The sequence below is a fragment of the Copidosoma floridanum genome, unplaced genomic scaffold (assembly GCF_036245765.1).
Source record: "Copidosoma floridanum isolate Cflo_tuat_1 unplaced genomic scaffold, Cflo_Japanese_pri ptg000013l, whole genome shotgun sequence".
In the NCBI taxonomy this organism is placed as follows: Eukaryota; Metazoa; Arthropoda; class Insecta; order Hymenoptera; family Encyrtidae; genus Copidosoma; species Copidosoma floridanum.
The window spans coordinates 27,246,272-27,259,705 of NW_028321890.1; the positions used below are offsets into that span (position 1 = coordinate 27,246,272).

The following is a 13,434-nucleotide window of genomic DNA, read 5'->3' on the forward strand; positions in this document are numbered from 1 at the left end:
TTTTTTTCCTGGGTCTTGGTTTGATGTGTGGTTAACGTTGCTGATTTTGAGACGCAAGCTTATTACAACTTATTTCTTAAATCCGAAAACACCGATGATTCTCACTGCGAAAATTTTGTTTCGAGAACTGTACTCTCATTGTTTTGTTTTTATCCCTCCGAAATACTGTATTCAGTGGCAAGGCCTCATTGCTGCACTTTCACGCACCGTCACAAATTATAAAAAGAAAGAGTCAGTTTATTATGAGAGAAAATTTAACTTCCCATTTCTAACAACGCCATGCAAATGTTTTTTTTTTTTATTAATTACTACCCAGGCAATATTAGCACATCGATACCACGCTCACACCTATACCACCTCGTCCCACACTACCCCCCGGGTTCACGAATATCCCAATGTACATCAACGCCGATTATAGTACATTTAAAGTAAAACGTCGACCCAAAGAAATCGGGTCATCTCAGGACTCGCGCTCGTATTTCAACAAATCATTCACCAAGTAGGGGGTGAAGCAAAAAAAGGGCCGCAGGTATCGCTGACTTGGCAACTCCTTTTGGCAAATCGACAAATCCACTCGCTCATACATCCCCTTTAAATAGTCGAGATTCCGTCTTTTGGCTCGGCCATAAAGTCCCTGTGCTCAAACACACGTGTATACACGAGTACAGCGACGACAACAGGGGCAATAATCATTATTATTCCGTGCTGCGTGAAACAGGGAGCGAATAGAGTTTGGGGGTGGATCCCGTTGTTAATTAGAAACGTTAATCTCCCAAGTTAGATTGTCTGTTGCGCCGAGGAAGCGAGTTCGCCAGCGCAGGGGTGTATCGTCGCGAGGACACAGTTTGCCGATACTCGTTGGGAGGAACCATCGCCCGCGGGAGTTGGAGGGGGGAAGGGCCAGCTCGGTCGTACGCGTATACGCACGGAAAATTTCGGCGCGCGTGCCCCTCTGAACAGTACTGCTCTAAGCTTGAAAGTTTGATGCTCATTAACGATACGTTATATCGTTATATAGATATACGCAAGTGGAGCTTATTCGGGGATGCGGCGTGTAAATATTTGCTCCCTCGGTTTTATCTCTTCCCGGCGGTTTATTTACGGGTGTGTATGTGGGTTTACGTAGGTGAACTTTTTCGATTAGTTTACTTAATTGTTTACTCGATGGTTGGCTGTGGAGTTGTTTTTTTTTTTTCGAACAAACATTTGCATACACGCGTAGGGGCCCCCTTCTCGCGAGAGAAAAGTTACCAGCGCGTGTTGCGTCCGTATTTATAGCGCTTGGTGGAGTAGCCGGCGATGGTTATTTTTGTCGCAAGCGAAGTTTGACCGCGTCCGTATGGAAGGGCCGACCTACGAAGGGTGTTTTGTTTTTGTAGCGCTGATTCTTCGAAGGTGTGAGCCCACCGGAAGGCAGCGCGTAAATAAGCAAAAATGCCCATGCATTTTCCTCTCTTTCTCGGGAAAATGTACCGTGTGTTATAATCTGTAGTTAGCGGGATTTATGGGTTATCCGAGTTTCTTTTCGTTTTGGTCTCTGAAAATCAAGGTGACGCCCAAAATGTGAATCGATAGCAAGCAAAACATCAATCCGAAGGGTCACCCAAACACCGACGCTTCATGAAAAATGTAAGATGGTTTTTTATCTCTTCTCCCGGCGTTTATTCCGATACCTCGGGTTTTCAATTCTTTATATACTATACACCTTGACAGCTCGCGCATCTATCTTTTATCCAAATATTTGACCTGTAGAGTTTTTGTGTTTTGGAAGCCCCCACAATTTACATGGACTGTCATCGATTTTTCTTTTTTTTTTCTGAATAATTTAACACCTCCCCTACGTTAGTGGGATTAAATGAATACCAGGTGTACAAAAGACACACGATCTTTGGCAAAATTCAAATCGATGTTACTCAAATACACGCACACGTGTCTCTTGTGACTTGGCTTCTTTCAACAGATAATTAATGAGAGCGAATAATTTTTGGCGCTTAACGATATCACGCTTATTTGTTTAAAGATATATACCTACCGTGCACGACCCATCATATATAAAAATAATAAATTTCACAGTATGGTATCTATCCACATCGAGTATAAAAAATAGAAAAAAAAAAAAATACAAGCATAAATAATAACAGACCACACCCACGAAAATGATGATGCGGTGGACGTAAGTACAAGCGCATGTATGACAGCCTTGAGCGAATGGTGCATCTGTCGCATGACGAGAAGTTTCCCAATTATAATAGTTTCGAGCGAGTTGTGGTATATACCCGAGAGGATATGCATGAAAGAAATATTAATAGTCTCGGAGACGTTTCTCGGGTCTCCGAGGTAATCCTTCCTTTTCTCCGGTGGCCGGAGAGCTCGTGCGACGGGCTCTGTGTGCGTGCACGCGCACAAACGAAAGAAAAAGTAAACCAGAGAAGAGAAAAAAAAAAAAAAAAAAAAAACAGGTGCGCGTCTGGCGTGTGCACAGTGTAGCGGTGCTGGTTACCCGGAATAGAGAAAACCAGCTCGTAATTTTTTCAGCCCCGCGAATGTGGACCAACAGTCCTGTGAGTCCCATTTAAGTTGCGTTTTCTTTCTTTCTCCTTTTTCATCAAAGCAGACCACCAACCTGTACTTAATTTAAACAGCGAAGAAAAGAGAATGGACATTGCCGTGTGTACCCAACATGTTTGAGTTCTCGGCAAACAGCCGGGCATTTATTACCCCTCGGCACTTACGTCCTCGTTACTTCTCCCCTCCTACCCTCACCCCGTCCGCTGTGCTACCTATTTTTCATGAAAAAGTTTCTCTTAAACAAAAAAAACAAAAAAAAAAACACTCTCTCACCCCTTTTCAAACTTTTATTCCCAAGCTTCTGTTTTTCCGCAGCATTGTTTCCTACCCCTTTCCCTCCTCCTTGGCTGTCCGTCTTTTCTATTACCAATTAAAACTTTCAATCCCAAGCTTACGCAACCTGCGAAGAGAGGATGAGGGAAAAAAAAGGCCAACTCCTTCCCTTAGCGTTGCACGTGCGGGAGCACATACGCTCTTTTCAGCTTATGAAATTTCTTTTCTCGCCTTGCGTATACCATCTGCATTTATATTGCACCGTTGACTCCCCGCGAGTCAGCTCATCCCCTCATGTAGCTTATTGGCGCAGTGTACTGTTTTCTCGATGCTCTCTCTCTGGGGCTGATGATGTCTGCAACCTCATCTTCAGCGATTCGCGAAAATTACCTTAAATATTATCATCATTTTTTGGCACTTTACAATAATTCGCAAAGTGTGAAATCGAGTCATTGTTCTGTGACAGCTAGGAAAAAACAACCCTGATTGAAACATGCGTAATCCATCTAAAAAAGGATGATTTATTCAATTTTAAATACCCTGGGCTGGTAAAAAAAAAAAAAAAAAACAGGGGAAAAATAAAATATAAGAGAGAGAGAGAATGAAAGTGAAAGCAAACAAGCACCGAGTTGTCACCAAACACGTGCCTATTACTTTTTTATGTAACCTGCGATGACGTAGCCACATTGTGTCACTTCGAAGGGACGGTGAATAGAGAGGTAGCGCCCGAATCGACTTTTTCTTCCTCCCCTCTACTTGGCTATTCCCCCCCCCCTTTTTTTTTTCTTTTTTTTCGATGTCTCGTGAAAAATTAAAAGTCGCCCTCGCTCGGCCGTTACGTTGATACATAACCGCGTGTGTGCACGAGGCACCACCTACGCTATTCTGCGAACACGTGAGCGCCCCGGCTCGAGCTTGTGTTTATTTACGCTGGTATTTCAAGAGGCAGAGAAAACGAATGAAAAAAAAGTTTTTTTTTTTTTTTTCGTACGGAAATAAAAAAGCTAAAATTACAGTGTGATGACAGTCGTAATCGCTTGGCACAATCTTTGTGTTTTGATTTGTAGAGATTTCGCGATGGTAAATTGACTCAGTGTTGTCACTTGATACATGAAATTGTGTGATACAGTTGCACAATACGAATTGACCAAAGCATAAATTTTTAACATCAAAACACGCAGAAGCTCGAAGAGGAGCTTGCAAGATAGAAATACCTAAGCAATAGGCCAACCAGCTCTGATTTTATGGCTTTGGTGCATCTTTCATCGAGCCACTGCTGCGGTAATCAGAACTTTTCGGTAGTCTCTCGTGAAAATGGCACAGCCAAGCGTAAGTTTCGGTTTCTGCCTTTGACCTTCCATCTCGCGATAATTTCGGGTCAGCATAATTCATGACGATGAGCTTAAAGCTCAGTGCGATAGTTGGGCGAGAGGAAGTGGAGAATTTAACTTTCTCTAGAGAACATAACGCAAGGATTAAACATTAAAAACAATTAACATACGGTTCATCAATCCAATGTTGGTCGACATGTTACACGCAAGCCCCGAAAAAGCTTCGTTGATCATTTGGCTTGACTTTATTCTCAATAGAAAAAAAAAAGAGCGAATAAACACAAAACCGTAACCACAAAAGTTAATTGCCAAAGATTTGTAAGAAAAAAGGACGAAATCGAGATGTCTCGTCCCCCATGATAACGAGAAGCCGTACATTCGTTGCAACGCGATGCAAGTCGTAATTTTTGTTCTCCTCGTCTGTTATTATTTAAACTTTGGCGTCTCTGTAATCCTCCCCTGCCGATTTTTTACCGATTTTTCCTCTTTTTCGACAGATAATAAAGCTTTGGTACGACCCCAAGCTTCGTGAACGTGTGCGGTTGAGTCTCCGCCGTTTTGTCCCAGATTAATTTTCTTTCGGTTGACACAGTCCCCTGGCGTCTATCGATTTAAATTACTGGCTCTTTGTCGTTTCTCTGGGCCGATGTTTTGTATGCACTTTTTTTATTTGCTCCTTCACAACCGAGGCATCGCAGTGAGTAAGAATCAATCTCTCCTTTGATTTGTTGAAAAAGTTGATTGGAAGGAATTTGAATGAAATAGTTGCAGGATATTACGTACATTCGTACAACTTTATTAGCTGAGGATCGATTTTTTTTGGCAAAATTAAAAGGAGAGTTATAATTTTTTAACGAAATCATCACCAGGCGTTCGAAATTCAATAAGTTTTAACTTCAATCATTGCATTAAAAAAAGGTTGCTACCTCAAGCTAATTATTGGTGATTTTCAAGGTAAAAACAATGATGATATGAGGCTTACGTTTATCTGCAATTCGTTTATCATGAAAACTACTCAATTTCACAGTTCACCTACTTTGCCAAGCTTTGAGACAACAATCGGATATGTACTGCGGTTAGTTCGTTAGTTTGGAAGTGCGAGGAAAACTTTGATGAGAAGAAAAAAAAGTCGGAGAAGACGATGTAGAGTAAAACTGACGTGCAACTTTGAAATCTTGAAAAATCAGTTCAACTTATTTCTACTGCACGTTTGTAAATTTATCAATTTTTTCCAAAGTGGATGGACCAAAAAAGGGGGATATTTGGAAAATAAGAGGGAAATAAAAATTTTTCAAATAAAGAAAAAGGAAGCCCCTTCACCCTCCCGTTTGGCCAACAGCCTTGAACCGATAACCCACAAAAGGACAGTGGTTTCACTCAATTGCGTAACTTTAATTTCCTCGGCCAAAGTCAAACGCGTTTGCGCTAAAATAAAAAGATACCCTCAACAGCTGCTACTATGGGGTTGCAGGGAAGAAGTGTAAAAAAAAGCAGAGAAAAGGGCGGCAATTAACGGGACACGAGGCGGTGCCAAGACGTTGTTCTCCGTCTTTGATGGGATTAAAGAAAAAACTCGCGAGTAAAAAGTACATTGGCTTCTGTTATCTTCCCTTTAGCTTCCATATTTTCTCAATTTTTATTTATTTCAAAACTGAACCTGCCTAAGGAAACTAGCAACGACAACTTAAAAATTAATTAATTCACGAACCAAAAGAGTAGAAACAAACATAGCTTTGCACGTTGAAATCGAAGTTTTATCTCACTGTACCCATTTAAATGCTAATTTAAGGCAAAAACGTAATTTTAGCACGAGCTACAGAAGATAATAGACGAGTAATCGATTAAAAAAAAAAAAAAAAAAGAAAGAAAAAAAAAGAGTGAAAGCTTCTTTAACGGTGAAAATTTATCAAGAGAACCTGCCAACGAACGGTCGCAGGGGAGGAGGGAAGGGGAAAAAAATGATCACGAGACGGAAAAAACCTCGGATCGCGTGCGCGGTGTTTTGCATATCGAATTTCCAGAAAAATATATTACCTCCAAGATCTGGGGCCGCCCGACCCTCGAAACCCAGCCGACGACGGAGCGAAGCAATAAAGTAAGAAAGCACACGCAAAAAACCCCGAAACACACCCACGGAAGATACATCGCATCTACGGACTACCCACACGTGTAAAACAAGAGAACGGCCGAAAGACACGTCCTCGGAATCAGCTCACTCCATCTCTCCAATTAGTATAGTTTTGTACTCTCCTGCACCAACGTACAGCTGTCCAACGCCGGAGCCCACATTTTCTTTCTCACGGCTTCGACACATTGTATTATCTGCCCATGTACGCACATGTGGGTAACTTCTGTATACCCATTGTACACGTAAGAGAGATGAAAACGAGCCAAAGTAACTGCCCTTGCGTACAGTGATAATCTTAAAGAGCCATTGTGTTTTTTCCAAGAACGATCGCCTGACAAAAAGAAAACGCCAAACGATTAAGTAGTTGTTGCCAAAAAAAACAAGCAATGCAAAAAAAGAAATAAATAAAAGTTATCCCAGGCTATTGTCAAAATAACAAAGGTATACACTTTTTTTTTCTTTCGCCACCGACAGCCGAGAGGGGCATGAAATTAATTCCCGCACCCACGGAGGGTACCATCAGTCTCGCGAACTTTGACTCTGCGCCTACTCTACTTGGATACTGTGTGTGTACGCGTACAAATGCCCGATCGCGCGAACTAATTAAATTTGGCCTGCCTATGCCGATGGAAACGTAAAATCAATCCAGGGACGTCACGCTCAAGTTTAGCTTTTGGGGTGCCATTAGGGAGCCTGTAAATGGTGACGAGAGAGCGCGTCCGACTACATAATATACTCTGCGCTCAACGGCTGCTTCCGTCCATCGATATTCACACTCGCGTGTCTTATCAATTGCAATACCGATCATCCGACCATTGGATGATTGGCATCACTCAGCTTCCTAAAATATTTGCATTGTCACTTGAGTGTGTCTTGCTAAAGATTTACTTTAATTGCAACTACGTAAAATTTGGGAAAAAAGTCTTACACCGTATCCTCGTATACAGTAGCGACAACCTTGACACAGACCTGATGATGTTTTCTCTGCACCAAGGCCAACTTTCGTGTCGTACTCTGCGACTAGATTTTATTTTGGGAAATTCAAAAGGTCCGCGTTTCGGAAGAAAAAAAAAAAAAAAAAAAAAAAAAAAAAAAAAAAAAAGCGAAAAACCAACTTGAAACACTGCGGTGCAAGACTTGTTTATCAATCAACTTTCCGTGTACAAACATCGGTGCACATAGCACACGCACCAAACGTACGCATCGGCTCTGCTCGGGCGGGCGTAATAGCTGCAGCGTCGGCTTTTACAAATAGTCCATACGTATACGAGAGAGTAAGCTCGTAAATCGGGGTAGCATAGGTAACGTATATGTATATACATCGCGCGTACGTACGTAAATGAACGTGTTTATGTCTGCCCAGCGTGTGCTCTACTCTTTTTTTTTCTCTCTCTCTCTCTTTCTCTCTGTTTAGTTGTACAAGTCTATAACAATTTTATTGCAGCCCAAAGCGAGGGAGGAGGAAACGGGGAAAACGCGTAAAGAGTATGTGTTTGCACTAGCGGTAGTGTGTGTGTGTGTGGTACAGTGGTACATATATATAGCCCCGGAATCGTTTTCGCTCTCTGATTTTTTCGAGTGTATTAAACCATGAGCCTTTTTTTCCCTTTTTTCCTCCCAATTTTTCAATCGCCCGATTTTCGTACTCCTCGTTTCGATTGATCAAATCACTGGTGTGCGTGTGAGTCCGTTGCGAGTGCACGAGCGTGTGTTTGGTAAACATAATCGGGTTTCTAATTTCGTACCCCCCCTCCCCCAATCCGGTATCTCGTGGATCGCGTACTGTTTCTTGGAAAAAAACTCTTTGGCGTGCATGTCAACTTTGACGAGTATACTTTTGTGCACACGATTGTTCAAGTTTTGCATGTACTTTGTTCTTATGTTCGTTAAAAGTTGGAGAGAAAAGAAACTTGGAGTTTTCGATGAAACCCCAATTCACTTGTTGCCTTGATGCTTAACTCTTTGCTACCTGATGAATACTCATTAATTTTAATCAAATTAGAGAAATTAAATACGATACTTAATAAATTTGAAATTAAAACCTATTACTGTCTATTGTCTCAAATTAGTGCTGTCCACCTTTTTCAACGTTTGACAGTAATTTCCTTGAAATTAGGAAAATTTACTGTAAAGTAGTTTACAGTCTGCGACAAATAAAACACCATAAAAGTATTCAAATAAAAATTACACTCCACAAACCCTTGAAGCTTTTCACGTGACATTCTCCGCGTTATCACGCAAATATAAAACAACGCAAGCACAAGTTCTCCAGCTAACGGCCACGTTTTCACGCTCGACCTGCTCCACAAACACACTAAGAATCCCTTCTCTCCCCCGTCCTCAGCCAACCACGAAAGCAATCTCGACTCCGCGAACGATGCAAGCTCACCCAGAGCCTCATGAAGTACGCAAACTCATCTACCGCTGCTACGGCACTCGCACGCTGGCCCTCGACGTACGTACAAGCTCGTGTGCTTGCAAGCTCGGCTGTATCTCATCTACATGCAACGAGCAGATGATTTTCGGTCACACGCGTGCTCACGTGTGTATACCGTAAAATAGTGGTCTTCTTAAAGTATCGATAAAAATCAAGCTCCAATACTATAAATCCGTTGAATGCTGACAGGAGGTTTTCCAATCGAGAGCAGAGCTTGCGCCGTAAAGTTTGGGAGCCCCTTGAAGTTACGATACGTTACTTGGATATCGTGATTCTTTCGATTCTAGCCCATTGTGCACGTCACGCTCACCCATCCAGAGTAAAATATCTAAGGGTATACCACTTGCAAGCTCGAGCAATCAAAAGTATATTTTTTCCTTCAATAATTATAGCTCCCCCTTCGCGTGTTTTGTCCCCCTTTTTTCCCAATGACTTGCGCTAATTCCAACGGTCATAGCCGTCAGCGCGTGAAATACTATGCCTTCCACTTTCTTCATTATCCCCCCGACAACTTTACGAGCCCTTCGTACCTACTTACTAGGCATTCTCTAATTGCCACACTTGTAACTATACACAACTCCGCACACTCACACACACGACTTGGTCAAAAGAAAAAAAAAAAAAAAAAAAAAAACATATGTAGAGTACCTATCCAGAGCCATTCATTAGCAGCTGCTCCTCTTCCCCCCTCCCCATTCTTTAAAGCCTCCCCGAGAAGACATTACAGTGCAAAGAGTATATATACGCGCGCCCGGGTGTGTGTGTGGGTATGGATGTACTCGCGAATCCAAACTATGCAGATGTACGCTCGCGTGTGTGCAGGAGAGCGTGGGTGGTATGTTTTGGCAAGCTCGCGCTGACCTCGGCATAGCTTTCTCTCCCCCCCCCCTTTCCATCCAACTCCCTTCTCCATACCCGTTTCTTTCTCGTCGTCTTAATTACAGACCGGCAACGGCTCTCTGAGCTTTCGTGGCTCGAGAGACTTTCCGCAACGCTTACTTTTATACAGTACTTATAGTGTATACACGGCTGCCGAGATTTTCGGCTCATTCGCGTACTATTCGCGGCACTGACGGACGAGCTCAATACCGCTACTGTTAATCGTTCCTGGCTCTCGTCTCTTGGATTTCTAGGGCACTAGTCCCCCCAAAGTTACCACTAACGACGGATCGTTTGCTAGCCGCGTGCCGCCAGTAGCTGGATTTTATTTTTTTTTTTTATTTTTACTTCCAAAGTGCTCTGGCTCTGTTTTCCTCGCTTCTCCTTCTCGTTTGTTTATACGCCGATGAGTGAAAGCTCGCTGGGCGCGCTTACGTATATAGGTAAAACGAATTTTTGAAAAGATTAACAAATTACCCGAGCAAACGTCTCGAAGCAGGTTCGCCTTGTTTGCTCGTTTTAATGGCAAACAAGCGAAAACGAGTCCTCGGCAAATAAGTACTAATCGAGCCTCGTGTGCTATTGGAGTATACGCAAGCACTGGAACACTTTTTTCCCCCCGGAGCCTCCGGTCCCTTTGACTACGCAGAGACACGAGATTCTCGCGAATCTGTTTGCCGCCTCCAGCCTCCCCTAAACGATCCCTCGATCGGGCCGTTTCCTCTCCCCCGTTCATCGATTCCGTTTGTGATTCCGGGAATCGCTGAGCGAAAGAAAAAAAAGTTACCTTTCTCGCTGGGGTTTGAAGAAGAAGAAGAAGAAGAGCTTTGAGGACGGGCTCGGGAGTTGTGTGTGGAAGCGTTCGGAGAGTAATCAGCCTCTCTGGCTCCTTCGTTTGTTTTTTTTTCTTCCTCCCTCCTTCGGCTCGCTCTCCGTGTGGGCACTCCTCCCACGTTCAACGCGGCAAACAGAGTGTACAAAGTGAGCTTGGCTGCTTTTTATAAAAGTCCGCCCAGGCGCGCGTGTTTTCTTTATTTTTCATTCCGAGTCCTCTCGGCCGATATGGTAATAGCTGCGCCCCGTCGAATCCGCGCGGCTTTGCGCTCCGCTCCGATCTCTAGCTGCTGTGACGGGATTTTTTTCTTTTTTTTTTCCCCCCCAGTGCATCATCTATTTGAAAAAAATGCCATTTTCGTGAAGCGCAAAAACATCTTGGGTACACGACACGTGACTGATAATTCCCAGAGTATCGGAAAAACTGAGCGTTTACGCGCCCGTTGCACCCCGAGCGAGTTTTGATGCCTAAAGTTTCGCAATATACCGGCACCGGTGTGACGCGATGGCTGTATAGTTTTACCACCGAAGCCCGCAAACTTATACCCGAGCGAGGCTCCAGCTGTGGGATTTTACACCGTTTTGATCAACGCGTTGGTTTTGTTTTTCGTGTTGCAGATGAGTTTCCGAGCATCAGCCGGAGGATCGGCATCGCGTGGGCCGAGAGACGATACTTACCACCGGGAGTGACGTGACCTGTCCAGGAAGCAAAAGGGAAAAACATCGAGGTACGCTGACTTAACGCACTTGTAAAATATTACTCACCTCGTAGATTTGACGGGATGGAAAAGGCTTTGCGTTTGAAACACGTGTGGAAAAACCAAGCGTTGCGTGAAAATCGAGCTCTTCCGGCCTTATGTGTCTTGAAAGCATAAAACAAGTAAATCATCACAAAGTATAGTATTTTTATGAATAACCCGTGGAGAGGAGAATTATGGCCCGAGCGAGAGAACAACAGCTAACGATTCAACTTGCACGAGAAACTCTCCCCGAGTGTTAAGGGGTAATCTAACTCGCTCGGGAAGATGAATGATAAAGTAAGAAACGTTGATTGGGTCGAGAGGGCGAGTTTCCGACTTTCTAGGTATCAATTAACGGGCGAGTTTTCGATCATCGCATAGGCATCTGTGTATCGGATGGGCAAGGGGAAGTGTCGTACCATCCGAGGTGGTACTTGACTAAAACTTGACTGGTGCACGTGGAATCGTACAAGGACGGTCCACCACCTTCGCGAGCATCGACCTCATCCAAGAATCTTGATAGCTCCGAGTACTGATGGGTATACACGTACACAAGTCCAAGTCATTGTCGTTGGGGGGGGGGGGGCTACTTTTACGTATCTGACTTGCATACGAATGGCAAATCAATGGAGGGGTAAAGTGTGCCGATTCGAGAGCGTAAAGTAATGTTGCCCGTATAACTAATGGGATGAGCAGCTTTGACGTTTCCGAAATCCGATCAAGCGATTGAACACACAATGTGAATCAACTGTACATCTTTCGAACTTTAAACTATGTCGCTTTTACAATATTAGTATCTACACCAATCAGGTAGATCCGCACGAGAGAGCCAGTGTAACCGCACTTATGCAACTCGAGTGTATTCGAATTCTACGTGGATATGCGCGACATCATTTTGCTCACGAATTTCAAAAATTCACAAGCAAACCTCAAGTATTCCAGCTGAATTCCACCCGAGTCGAAAGACGTTGCGTTTTTCAGTTTCCGTACGTGAAATCTGCGTTCAAGCGGAGTCCCCTTGTCCTCCTCACCGCTGCCCGAGCTTTGATATTGCGGTTGTACAAAGCCAGCCGGAACGCCCGCGCATACGTGTGCACCCTCGTTTTTCCATGCATTCAGGAGAGGGTGGGAGTCGCGCCGTTTGACCCAAATTCAAGCTCCAACGTATTTTCCTGTATACAGCGACCAAGAGAAGGACAGACTGGTGCACCTACTTGTATATATTTTTGCGGGAGTAAATAAAATGGTAGGGTATACGAGTACGTGAGGGTGGGTGTACTGTCCCTGTTTCCCTTCCCTTTGACTATGACGTATGTTTTTTCCTACCCGTGTGTGTCTTGGGCGCCGAGCGACTTTTGATTTTTACTTCGAGGCGACGTTTGCTCACGCTCGCTTTGGCGTGTTGGTTCGTCATCGGCCGTTGTCACTGACTTTTCCACTGATTTCTCAGAAACGCCCCGTCGGTTAAAGTGCTTTTACGTGGATTCCTGGTATGGAAGCTCCTTTTTTTTTTTCCTCCCAAGATTCCGGGTTACCTTGTTTTCGTCGAGCAACTTCCAATTTGGGGATGCAAAAGTGGTCCGGAGCAAAGCCGCATCCCCCCCTTCAACGTCAAAAGAGCGAAATTTGCATTTTCGAAACTACGGCGTGTCTTGTGCTTTTTCAGAAAAATCATCCTCGTGGAAGACTCGCGTGCACACATTCCGACTTCTTGTTTCCTACTCGTGCTTTTAGAGGCGAAACTGTACGCGGACGGGGTACAAGAGAGGGAAACTTGGCAAAATTTGCTCTTCGCCTCGTTGAAAAGATAAGAGGCCAACAGCGAAGCACATCCATGGCTCCTCCAACGTGGGACGTGTCCAAAATGAAGCGAGCATCATGTCTTACGCAAGAACCTGATCGGCATACCTTGGACTGTAATGCTCTCGTTTCCCAGGCTAAGCTAACAAGCTTGTTTGCCTCCAACGCGTTGATGGGTTTTGCCATCGGCTTGCACATTTGCATTTCACCTTCTTATTTTGAACGCCGACCACTTTCCTGCAAAAATCGAGATCCAAGCAACACGAGATGAGAAAGTTGTTTTTTTTTCTTCTTAATCATCAAAGTCAAAACGAACAAAAGAGCGCAAGAGTCCTGCGTCCCCTTCCATCAATTGCCTCAGCTCCGATACCAGTAATGATTTTTCTCCCCGAGAAGGGTACTCGTGTACCATCGGCTTCGACGATAAACAGTCGCCAACAGAGA

At 43.9% G+C, this 13,434-nt stretch overlaps 1 protein-coding gene across 1 annotated transcript in view; it reads left to right on the plus strand.

Moving 5' to 3' along the window:
- Positions 1-13,434, plus strand: part of LOC106647402 (1-phosphatidylinositol 4,5-bisphosphate phosphodiesterase epsilon-1) — a 111,924-nt gene that overhangs the window by 33,661 nt on the left and 64,829 nt on the right. The window contains exon 3 of the mRNA XM_089591074.1: positions 11,069-11,178. The gene's annotated coding sequence lies outside the window, so the exon portion shown is untranslated. The remainder of the gene's footprint in view (positions 1-11,068; positions 11,179-13,434) is intronic.